This window comes from Notolepis coatsorum (assembly GCF_963971535.1).
Source record: "Notolepis coatsorum genome assembly, chromosome: 5".
In the NCBI taxonomy this organism is placed as follows: Eukaryota; Metazoa; Chordata; class Actinopteri; order Aulopiformes; family Paralepididae; genus Notolepis; species Notolepis coatsorum.
The window spans coordinates 177,046,991-177,058,883 of record NC_140169.1 but is presented as its reverse complement, the minus strand read 5'-3'; positions in this window follow the sequence as shown (position 1 = coordinate 177,058,883).

Genomic DNA, 11,893 nt, shown 5'->3' with positions numbered 1-11,893 from the left:
ATGGGCGTCGCTCTCAGGGGCTAAGTGGAGCAGTCTGCTGTCTGACGGGACTGGTTTTGATCCCTGCAGACAGTCTAGCTCGTCGGGGAACGAGTCTCTTTGGGCTCGCTGTAGCAGAAGGAGTTCTGCTTCTTCGTAGTTAGCTGCAGTAATGTCAGTAGTGGACGGAACCTCTGGGTGGTGCCACAGGAATGTCTTTAGCTGTGCACTCTCAAGGGTGAGGCAGTCGTCTATGTTGGGATCTGTGGGGACGAGTGTGTGTGTCAACCCACAGAACATAGATTTCTTCTTCTCTGCCTCCTCTTCACTCGCCTCCCGTGGGGTGGGTGTAGGCCACTCTTCTTCCGGGAGCTTGAGGAACTCGGGACCGTCACTATAGAGATTGTGACAGGTGAGGTCATCCAGGGACATTCCCCGTGTGATGACGTCAGCTGGGTTCTGTTTTGTGTCCACATACCTCCAGCATGCTGCTTCTGTTAAATCTTGGATCTCTGTGATTCTGACTCCCACGAAGACCTTGTATCTACACGAATCAGACTGGATCCATGTGAGTACGGTCATGGAGTCTGACCACAGGATTGTTCTTTGCACCGGGATGGTGAGTTCACGTTGGATTAACGTGGCGAGTTGCGCTCCTGCTAGGGCTGCGCAGAGCTCTAGACGCGGGATAGATTGTTGCTTGCGGGGGGCTATTCTTGAGCGAGCCAGGATGAAGGCAGTATGTATTTCTCCTACCTCCTCTCGGGCCCGCAGGTAGGCCACCGAACCGTAGGCTACTTCGGAGGCGTCGCTGAAGACGTGCAGGTCTATCTGACACGTCTCCGGCCTCACTGTGGGTGGGAAGTAGCTGCGGCGTATGTTGACACCTGGGAGCGAGCTGAGTTCTGTCTCCCACTCTCTCCATGTGGAGGCAAGGTGTTCGGGTATGGGGTCGTCCCAGCCCTGGTCCTTGTCCCATAGCGCTCGCACAATCATCTTTGCCCTGGTGGTGTAAGGTAGAATACATCCCAACGGGTCATATTGTCTGGAGAGTGTTCTGTATACACTCCGTCTTGTGGTCGGTAATGAAGTCGACCTTCCCTGCTCCTTGGTCAGGGGTGTGTGTTTATAATGGAGCGAGTCTGTTTTGAAGCGACAGACTAGTCCTAATGTCATTTCTTGGGCTTCTCCTGGGATGGTCGCCATCCAGGTCTCGCTGCTTGCTGCCTTATCCTCTGGGGAGAGGCTGCGCAATACTTGAGGGTCGCTGCTGGCCCACTGCCGGAGATCAAAGCCGCCTTTGATCAGGGAGGCGCGGAGCTTGAGTAGGAGGGCCTCGGCTTCTTCTGGCGTCGAGACGCTTTGCAGACAGTTGTCCGCGTAGAAACTATTTCCTACACTTTGTCGGACCTCTTCAATGTCAATTTTCTTTATGTGTCCCGCTGTGATTAGCTTGTCAATCTCAGCGCGGTACACAGTAGCTTGAGCGGGGTCTCTGGCTAGGCGCCGCTCTGTGTTCGATAGATACCGCTCCGTCGCTTCTTTTGGGGCGTGGAAGGTAGGCATACCCTCTCGCCTCAGGAGTGGAGTTGCGTATCTCATCACTCCGTTGACTTTGACTCTCTTTGTCCCCTGCTCGAGGAGGGCTATGGCATAAATGTCTTCCTTGGAACGAATGTGTTTCTTTTCGTTCTTAAAGGGCATTGTCTCTAGTGTCCATAGCCTCTCGACGTGCTGTAGAAGGGTGGTGTCTTCCTCTGTCACTCTGGAGTGGAGGCAGCGAGTGGCTGCTGTTCGGTTGGGAGACCTAGAGAGGGGGCCTTGTAGTGTCCATCCTAGGCGGGTCTCGACTGCTGCTGGACAGCCTCTGGGCCCAGTGTGGACCCGGTCCATCGGGAAGATGAGGTGTGCATGGTCGGATCCTATCAGCAGGGTCGGGGTGGCACCGTCTATGAGCGGTATAGGTAGTTGACGCAGGTGCACATATTTATCCATCAGCTTGGCGATGGGGTAGGCCTATGTCTTGGCTGGTGAAAGCGTTAGTAATCCTATACCGTCTCTCTGGCTGCCCGCTTGCTGCGATAGTGAAGGAGACGTTCTCGCCCTTGATCGTCTTCAGGTCTCTTCTTATTGTCCGAATCGTCATCGTTTCTTCGCTCCCCCGCAGCCCCAGCTGGGCCGCAGCGGATGCGAGGAGAAGGGTCTTCTCTGACCCGTCTTCAAGGACGGCGTAGGTGTCCATGACCTTGTCTTCGTAACTCAATGTTACGCGGACCACCTTCAAGAGCACCCGGGCGCCCCCGCTGCTGGCGGGGTCAATGTACATAACACTTGCCTTTGTGCTGCTTGAGGGTGCAGGCTTTCTTCTGTTACTGTCATGTAAAACGTCCAAGTGGGCTCCGTCACACCGACTACACCTCTTCTTTAAGCGGCACTCGGCTGCCATGTGACTGCGCGCACATCGGTAACAGCGGCGGTTGGACTTTATCCATTGACTCACCTCGTCGGCGGTCATCTTCTTGAACGTGTCACAGTGTGACAGCCAGTGTTCCTTTTCACAGTACGGGCATACAATCTTCCACTTCTCTTTCATCGAGGGGGTACTGTGGTTCTTGTTGCTCGGTACTGATTCGGCTTGGTGCATGACGGTCACCAGCCTGCGGCCATCGTTTGCTCTCCTAGGTCCCTCTCTGGAGCTTGGCGCGCTCCGCACGAACGTATCCAGTCGTAGGCTGTTGACTTCTCTCGCCAGGAAGTCGGCTAGGTCTAGGAGGGATGGCTCGGGACCGTTAGGATCACGGTGGTCTCTTTGCCGCCTGAAGCGCTCTTGTCGGGCGGGCGGAAGCTTCTCTAATATCCTCTCAACATTAGAGTTCGCGTACAGTTCGTGCATACCCTTTTCCTTTTGTGCCCCCAGCATCCCTACCAGGGATTGTACCTTGATAGAGAGGTTATCTAATGAGCGATTGTCTGTGGCTGGGGGTAGACGGTCAATATTCCTTATCTCTTGTATTACGTAGTCCCATATGCGTCCATAACGTTGGTCGAGGGCTGCTAGAGCCGCGGTGTATGGGGTAGTAGAGGTGGAATATGCCAGCGCTATATTGTGCGCTCTGGGCACCTTCAGGTGCTTGAGTAGGATAGCATACTTGTACGGTTCATCTGGTACATCGGACATCATTGTCTCTAAGCACATTCGTAGCTCTGTGTACTGTGCTCTGTTCTCGTGTGTGAAGTCCGGGAACGTCGGTGTGCCAAGGTACGATGCCATGGATGGCTGGCACATCGGTGAGCGTTGGAGGAGAGGCCTCCTAGGCGAGTCTCCTCTTACGTGTCGTGGTGGGCTGGTACCTGTCGGGTACCAAGGCCCGTGTACCCAGGTGCTGTTCCTCGGGGCTGGTCGTGCGTCAAGCTCACCCGTGAATTAAGTCGGGGGTCTGTAGCGCAGAGCCGCGGGGGTAAAGTCTGGGCTGTACTGGAGCTCCTGGTCCTGTGGAGTATGATGCTGCTGTTGGGCTTGACTTTCCTCCTCTCCCTCTTCTTCTTCCTCTGCCAGGTCATCTAGATCCTGTAATCGCCTATTTAGTCTCTCCGCGGCATAGGCCGGTTCTTCCCTGTTGCTGGGTCTCGCATGGACCGGTCGGGGAAGGGGTTTGGAGAGGGGTATAGGCTCTCTCTGTTGGCCGGGCTCAGGGTCACTTGATCGGGTAGGGGAGGGTGCCCTAGACCCTTGTCTTGACGAGGCCCTGGAGCTCCGTGCGGAGGGAGGGGGGGTTACCCTGGCAATCAGTTGCTCCATTATCTGCGCTTGTAATCGGTCGCGCTCGGCTTCGCGCTTGATGTGAGCGAGGTCGCGCTCTGCTTCGCGCTGGGCTTGGGCTGCGTCGCGCTGTGCATTGGCGGCTCCGCGCTGTGCATCGGCGGCGGCGCGCTGGGCTTCGGCGCGGTCTCTTTCCATATTCTCTTCCGTCTGGAGGCGTCTAGTCTGCAGGCGGTCTCTTTCCATGGTAGAGTGTTCGCGCTCACTTTGGTGTTGCGCGCGGAGGTGTTGTTCGCGCTCGCTAAGCGTCTGTGCTTGGAGTCGATCACGTTCGGTTGAGGCTGCCAGGGTGGCGATAAAGGCCTGCGCCAGCATCTTGTCCGCCTCGCTGAGGGAAGACACTGATGGAGGTGATCGGCTTCTGGTAGTACTCGTTGGAGATCCGTTCTCCTGTCGCGTGCCGAGGAGGTCAATCTCCTGGGTGCGCGTCTCTTCTGGTGGTGGGTCGGGTTCCGTCCCTGGAGGGCTTTCTTTATCCTGGAGCTCTCCGGGGACTACCTCGTCGACGTTGGCGGGGGGTAAAGTCATGTCAGGTCCCTCCTGGTCCCCCCTGTGAGCTTGGTCAGTTACGTTAGAACCCACTAGGGTCTCTACTGGCGGGGTCGCCTGGTCTGTAGGGTTTGGCATACTTTTACTATCCGCTTTTTCCGCGTTTAACGTCTGTATAAAGCTAGGTAGTAGACTGGCAGCGTAGTCCTCTAGGTAATGAGGTGGCTGCCGTCTGCGCTGCGGACGATCTAGCTTAGGAGAACCGTTTGTGGAGTGTTCATCATTGGCCATGTCAATATTAATATTATATTAATATTACGCTAGTTACCCTCCGGCTCGAAGGACCAATTGTAACTGAGGGGTACAATTCCCTGACTGTATTGAATAAGTATGGTATCATTAAACCACTACTGTCTTATGTACATTACTACTGGCCATACAGTACACAGGTATATGAGATGAACACCTCCACAATGACACGGTTCCACAACAAATATGGGTTAGAATAATATTTATTAGCAGCACTAAGATTATCTTACATTACTTGAGAATTAGAGTCGCGCTTGTAAGGCAAAGAATGTGCATGAATAGGTCAAGAGCGTAAGTCCATTAGAATATTACGCAGGAGATAATGAATACCACCTGTATCATAGGAATTATATCTATGGTACACTAGTAGGGCAGCGGGAGATACTAGTAGGGTCCCTCCGGTTGTAGGCCAGCAGGGGAGAGGATTTGTCGGTAACGAAAGTCTGGGTCAACGAGGAATAAGGAGACTCCAGGTACAGGAGACAGTGCAATAATCTCTTGATCCGCAGACGAACAACAGCTATTCTCCGGTATGCAGTGCAGCATGGAGGAAAGCTAGCCAGCCTCAGGCCTCCTAGAGGCGGGCTCGACGATGCTCCTCACAGGGTAAATCCCACACAGTTGTGGGTGTAGACGATTCTCCGCTCCATCAGATACAGGACCAAAGCAAATATAATCCAGCCGAAAAGGGCTCTGTAGTCGTCGGGTAGGTTATCCAGTGTACATATCCACACGGTCCTCGTCTAGGGCTCCTCGGATGACGGCACCAGGTTAAGCCGCCCAGCCTGGATAAGCACACTAGCTAGGTACGAGGAAGCGTTGGTAATGCTGGTCACTGTAGAACGGTAGCCGCACGATACACTATACATAAATAGACTATTACTGAATAATAGAATAGGTCGAACTCGACGGTACAGCGTTAAACTCTGACACTTCAGCTATCAATTCGCACGCGGTCTCAAGGCTCTATTTTGGGGCAAAACGGGCCCACTTCACAGCACGTTGTATCGTGGTGTGAGGCTTCAACTTATTGGGTAACATACTTCTGTATTCACCTGCGCCGTATTTATACGTTAGGTGAACAAACTAGTACCAGCCTTATTTCTGTCTCGTATTCTTGCACAGAACCGGTCATGTCCAGGCATGTCTTGGCGGTGACTTTGAACTAGACATTGGGGGTATGGCCGTGGCGCCTAGTGGATCGCTGTCCAATAGGAGAACGAAATATTATGGTCTGTACTAGGTAAAAGGGATATTCCGTGTATATGTACAAAGAATACACAAGGGATATCAGACGATATACAAATACTATGCAATATATATCAAGTAATAAATATATATATTCAGTTTAATCTGATCCTTCGTAACAGTTAGTCTGCAACACTACTATCACCGACATCTAAGAAGGGAGATCCCCCCTTGAATGGCCCTTCTAAGGTTTCTCTCCTCCACACTGCCTGTGGAGCATTTTTCCCTATTGTTAGGTTTTAGTGAGTTTTTCCTTACCTTCGCGTGGGGTATGTCTGGGAGTGCTTGCATTCTTTCATTTATTTGCATTTATTTTAAATTTGTTGGACATTATGGTGTTCTTGTTCTGTTCTTGACTTATTGTTATGTTTCTTCTTGACTTGTTTAAAGAAGACGTGTACGGCCCATGGGGACATTAACATGTGTTGTCGGGCCTTACAAATAAATTTGATTTGATTTGATTTGACAAGAATCCTTCAGTCGACTCCTTCAGACATTAAGCACCCCCCACAGCCCAAATGGGAAAAAAAATATATATATATTAGTGCTGTCAGGCGATTAAAAAATGTTATCTAATTAATTGCAGGATTTGTAATTAATTAATCTAATTAATCTTTTAATCGCATAACCATTTTATGCCTGATATTCTATATTCTATAATCATATTTCAAATTGCATGTGTCCGGATGGCAGAATTCAGTACTGTATCTACAAAACCTTCTGTTTAATCATCTTCCATCTATTAATTTGCTTAGATTTTTCAGGTCTGGTCAATTTGAGCATATAGTGTTATTCACAGTCAACGATAAATTTTTTTTTTATTGATATTCTCATTTGGTTCATTACAATTTACTCAAGCCTATACAGACACAGTATTTCTGACACTGGGAATACATTCCCTGAGATCCATAGATGTCCCTAGAATCAGATACGAAGAACATGCAAATGGACCATATAAAAAAAAGTCTGTAATGTGTATTCTACATTCTTATGGAATGAATGAGATAAAAAAAAAAAGTATCTAAAAAAAAAAAAATAAAAAATTGTAATTCATTTTGAGTTAATTTTCATAACGCGATAATTTGACATATATATATATGTCAAATATATATATATTATACCTTTTTTTTGTGTGTCGACCAATAGTCGACTAACGGCAAATTTTGGCCAATCATAGTCGACCATCCAAATCCTTAGTCGGGGACAGCCCTACTGTGTTGTGAGGGACAGAGCTACATGGTATGTTGTGAGGGACAGAGCTACATGGTATGTCGTGAGGGACAGAGCTACATGCTGTGTTGTGAGGGACAGAGCTACATGGTATGTCGTGAGGGACAGAGCTACATGCTGTGTTGTGAGGGACAGAGCTACATGGTATGTCGTGAGGGACAGAGCTACATGCTGTGTCGTGAGGGACAGAGCTACATGGTATGTTGTGAGGGACAGAGTTACATGGTGTGTTGTGAGGGACAGCGCTATACATGGTGTGTTGTGAGGGACAGAGCTATACATGGTGTGTTGTGAGGGACAGAGCTACATGCTGTGTTGTGAGGGACAGAGCTATACATGCTGTGTCGTGAGGGACATGCTGTGCTGGCTCTGTTGTAATGGACACAGTAGGAGCTCCCCCTTTTTAATGAGTTATTTGACCCCAGTTAATGCTTTCCCATGATCACCATTAGCATAACTATACACAAGCTTCACTGTATATTGGTGACCCCTCCCTCTCTCTCTCTTTCTCTCCACAGGCCAAGTCATAATTTTTTAAGACAAACCTTGCAATATCCTGTTTAACAATAAGTTCAGCATAGACCAAACACTGCCATGTAGGAACTAATGGAGATTTGACAGTATTGTCATCGAGAAAACAGGGAAGACTGGTCTCAGGCAGATGACATGGCGTGTTCAGACCTATTCTTGCACGTGTGTATACCCTCATGTTTACCTCAGGCAGGCGACAGGCAGCAAGGGAACTGTTACTTGGCAGTTGGTTGAGATAGTTTGCCTAACATGACGAAGTATGCCAACTCCTGGAGGAGGTTTTCGACACGTGAACAACATGCCACTCCTCTTAAATGTATTCCGCCTCACTGAACCCACTCCTGATTCCCACGAGCTTGTTAGCATAATGGTGTGTGATGCAATTTGTGACTCAACTGCTCCACAGCTTGGTAATAGGCCCTTACTACACACTAACTGAATAAAGCATCTTAGATCTACTCTCATCTTATATATATATATAAATTATAATAATAATAAAATCCATAATATACACTTCACAATTTGAGAATAGGCATCAAATTGAATACACATATTTCTGAGGAAATTGTATTTTGAGGCAGACAATGGACACTTTTAATCCAGAGTGCTCTGCACTACAACATCCTTGAATTAATGAATGAATGAATGAATGAAAACTTTATTTAACAGATTGCAGAATGGGTACAATAAAGTACGGCTCAATACACACAATTGTTAAGGGGATGCAGACCAGAGAAAGACTTTCATCTTGTTTACATCAGGGTCCCCCATTTTCAATTCATATTGAGTGTACCTTTTCAGTGTACGAGTGGTTCCCAGAGGGAATCCATCCCCTAACCCTGGCTGTGCTCATGCCATGCGCTAACCAGGTACACAGAACCACACAAACATACACCTATCCTTTTTTTTTTTTTTACCAGGGATGCAAACACATGTAGGGTGAAGAAAGAGAGCGCTATACCTGAAGCAGCCAGGGTTGGTCGGTCGCACAACGCAACATTTCGGTTGGTTATTTCCCCATGTACAATTAAAATTTCAGAATGGTTTAGGTTAATCAGTTTTACAGTTGTGTTACAGCAACTCTATACCAGTAATCTAATGTGACAGGAATATATCAAATGAGGCTTTATTAAATCCATTAATATTGCTGTGGATAATAATGCATTTTGCTTACCTGATACATAAGGAAGGAGAAAACTGTTGCCTAAGCGATGGGGCGCCGCTGGAACATGGTCTCATCAGAAAACCTAAATAAAGATAGGGGAACTATCTTACTATTTCTTTCACTATTTGGGCAATTTTACACAATTCCTGTGAGTCTAGGGAACACATCTGTACGTTTTTTTTCAAAATAATTCATTGTTTTGTATTACTAATCAAGTCCTCTAGAGAGCAGCATTTTCTCCCCTTACAAAAACCAAGCTGTTTTTGGCTGGGCCCCGCCCATACTCGCAATGCAATTTCAGTGACAGACCCACCCACACGATAGCAAATAGCTCCGCCCATACTACTCTATGGCCAAACTAACGTCAAAGTGAAACTAATACACAAACGATATGGCTCAACCATACATTTACGATCCGGAGAGTGACCCCGAATACGAGGAAGAAGAGATCAATATTCCACAGCGAGGGCTTCAAGTTGTGTGTGGGAGTGTGCGTGTGCGCTATGATATTTTGCAACAGGTTGACATGACACGAGTGCCGACAGAGAGAGAGCAGAGAACGAGAGAGGGAGAGAGAGAGAGATAGAGAGGGAGAGAGAGAGAGGGAGAGACAGACAGAGAGAGAGAGGAGAAGGTGCGGCTGGGTAGCGCACTGGAGAATGCACCGCAGAGACTCTGGGATCGAATCCAGCTGTCAGCGGTACCTCCGGCTTGGTCAGTCGTCCCTACTAACACAATTGGCAGTGTTAGCGGGTGGGAAGCCGGCGGGGTATGTGTCCTGGTCGTTGTAAACTGCGGTTCCTACTGGTCGGTCGGGGCGCCTGTTCAGCAGGGAAGGGATCGGGGGGGAAATAGCGTGAACCTCTGTACGCGTTACATACCCCCAGTGAGAGTCCTCGCTGTCAGGTGAAAAGAAGCGGCTGGCTGACTCCACATGTATCGGAGGAGGCATGTGGTAGTTCTACACCCTCCCTAGGCTGACAGTGAGACAATGCATGCAACGACCAGGAAGGGAATTGGCATAACGACTAAATTGGGATGGGAGCAAAATACAGAAAAAAAGAAAAAGAAAAGAAAAAAAAATAAGAATTTAAAAAGAGAGAGAGAGGAGAGATGCTCCGAGAGCGTGCGTGTTTCCCCACACACACAGGGTCGGGAGTGTGTGTAAATGCTCCGTATGAGAGCATCTCTCTCCCTCTCTCTATCCGTCCGTCTCTCCCTCTCCCCCCCCCCATCCGCCCGTGTGTTCTGTGCTCATCTTCCCCTTTATAGCTTAAGTGAAGGCAGTTTTCTTTAAAGGGGACATGCATTGCTATTCCTTTCACTATTTGGGCAACTTTACACAATTCCTGTGAGTCTCTGGAACACATCTGTAAAGTTTTTTTTCCAAAAAATTCATTGTTTTATATTTCTTATCAAGTACTCTAAAGCAAAATATTTCCACTTCAAGATTTCAAGCAGTTTTGGCTGGGCTCCGCCCATAAGCACTTTGAGTGACAGTCACCCACAGTCTGCGACTGGCAGACAGAGAGATAGAAAGATTGAGGGGGATACTAATTAATTTCGCCACGGGGGGCATAATCCCACGGGACAATGCATTGGTAACTTGTTTCAAATGACAATATATACCCCTGTGAATATTATTGCACGGATTGGAATATGGGCGTGCGCGTGGGAGCGTGCGCAACGATATTTTGACAGTGATATGCGAGTGCTCCCAACTGCGGGGGAGAAGCTCCATCCCCGCGCGCACACACATTTACACACGCTCCCGCACGGTCGGGAGGTTGTGTGTGTCCCTCTCTCTCTCCCCCTCTCTCTCTCCCTCTCTATCTCTCTCTCTCCCTCTCTCTCGCTCGCTCGTTCTCTGCTGTCTGTCGGCACCCTCTGTTTGAGGAAGTAATTCCACTCGCTCTGTTGTTGAGCGAATTGTTGCTTGTGGGCGGTGACTACAACCAGTGCCTTATTCACGTCAGCAAAACAGTCATATCACAATGGCTTAGTTGAGTGAGGGAAGATCTCGTGAACTCGAGACTAGACTGATGAGTCAAAATGATAATTAGAGACACAGACCACATTAATATAATCCCCCATTGCTAGGAAACAATGCTAAACACTGGAAAAGGCCATTTATAAGACACAGGACCTTTAATATATTTCTCTGGGGATGAACTGGAGGTGGTAGGTGCTATGTGATATACTGGAGGTGGTAGGGTGCTCTGTGAGGAACTGGAGGTGGTAGGGTGCTCTGTGATGAACTGGAGGTGGTAGGGTGCTCTGTGATGAACTGGAGGTGGAGGTGCTCTGTGATGAACTGGATGTGGTAGGGTGCTCTGTGAGGAACTGGAGGTGGTAGGGTGCTCTGTGATGAACTGGAGGTGGTAGGTGCTATGTGATATACTGGAGGTGGTAGGGTGCTCTGTGAGGAACTGGAGGTGGTAGGGTGCTCTGTGATGAACTGGAGGTGGTAGGGTGCTCTGTGAGGGACTGGAGGTGGTAGGGTGCTCTGTGATGAACTGGAGGTGGTAGGGTGCTCTGTGAGGAACTGGAGGTGGTAGGGTGCTCTGTGATGAACTGGAGGTGGTAGGGTGCTCTGTGAGGAACTGGAGGTGGTAGGGTGCTCTGTGAGGAACTGGAGGTGGAGGTGCTCTGTGAGGAACTGGAGGTGGTAGGGTGCTCTGTGATGAACTGGAGGTGGTAGGGTGCTCTGTGAGGAACTGGAGGTGGAGGTGGTAGGTGCTCTATGATGAACTGGATGTGGAGGTGGTAGGTGCTCTATGATGAACTGGATGTGGAGGTGCTAGGTGCTCTATGATGAACTGGATGTGGAGGTGGTAGGTGCTCTATGATGAACTGGAGGTGGAGGTGCTAGGTGCTCTATGATGAACTGGAGGTGGAGGTGGTAGGTGCTCTATGATGAACTGGAGGTGGAGGTACTAGGGGCTCTATGATTAACTGGATGTGGAGGTGGTAGGTGCTCTATGATGAACTGGATGTGGAGGTGGTAGGTGCTCTATGATGAACTGGAGGTGGAGGTACTAGGTGCTCTATGATGAACTGGATGTGGAGGTGGTAGGTGCTCTACGATGAACTGGATGTGGAGGTGCTAGGTGCTCTATGAT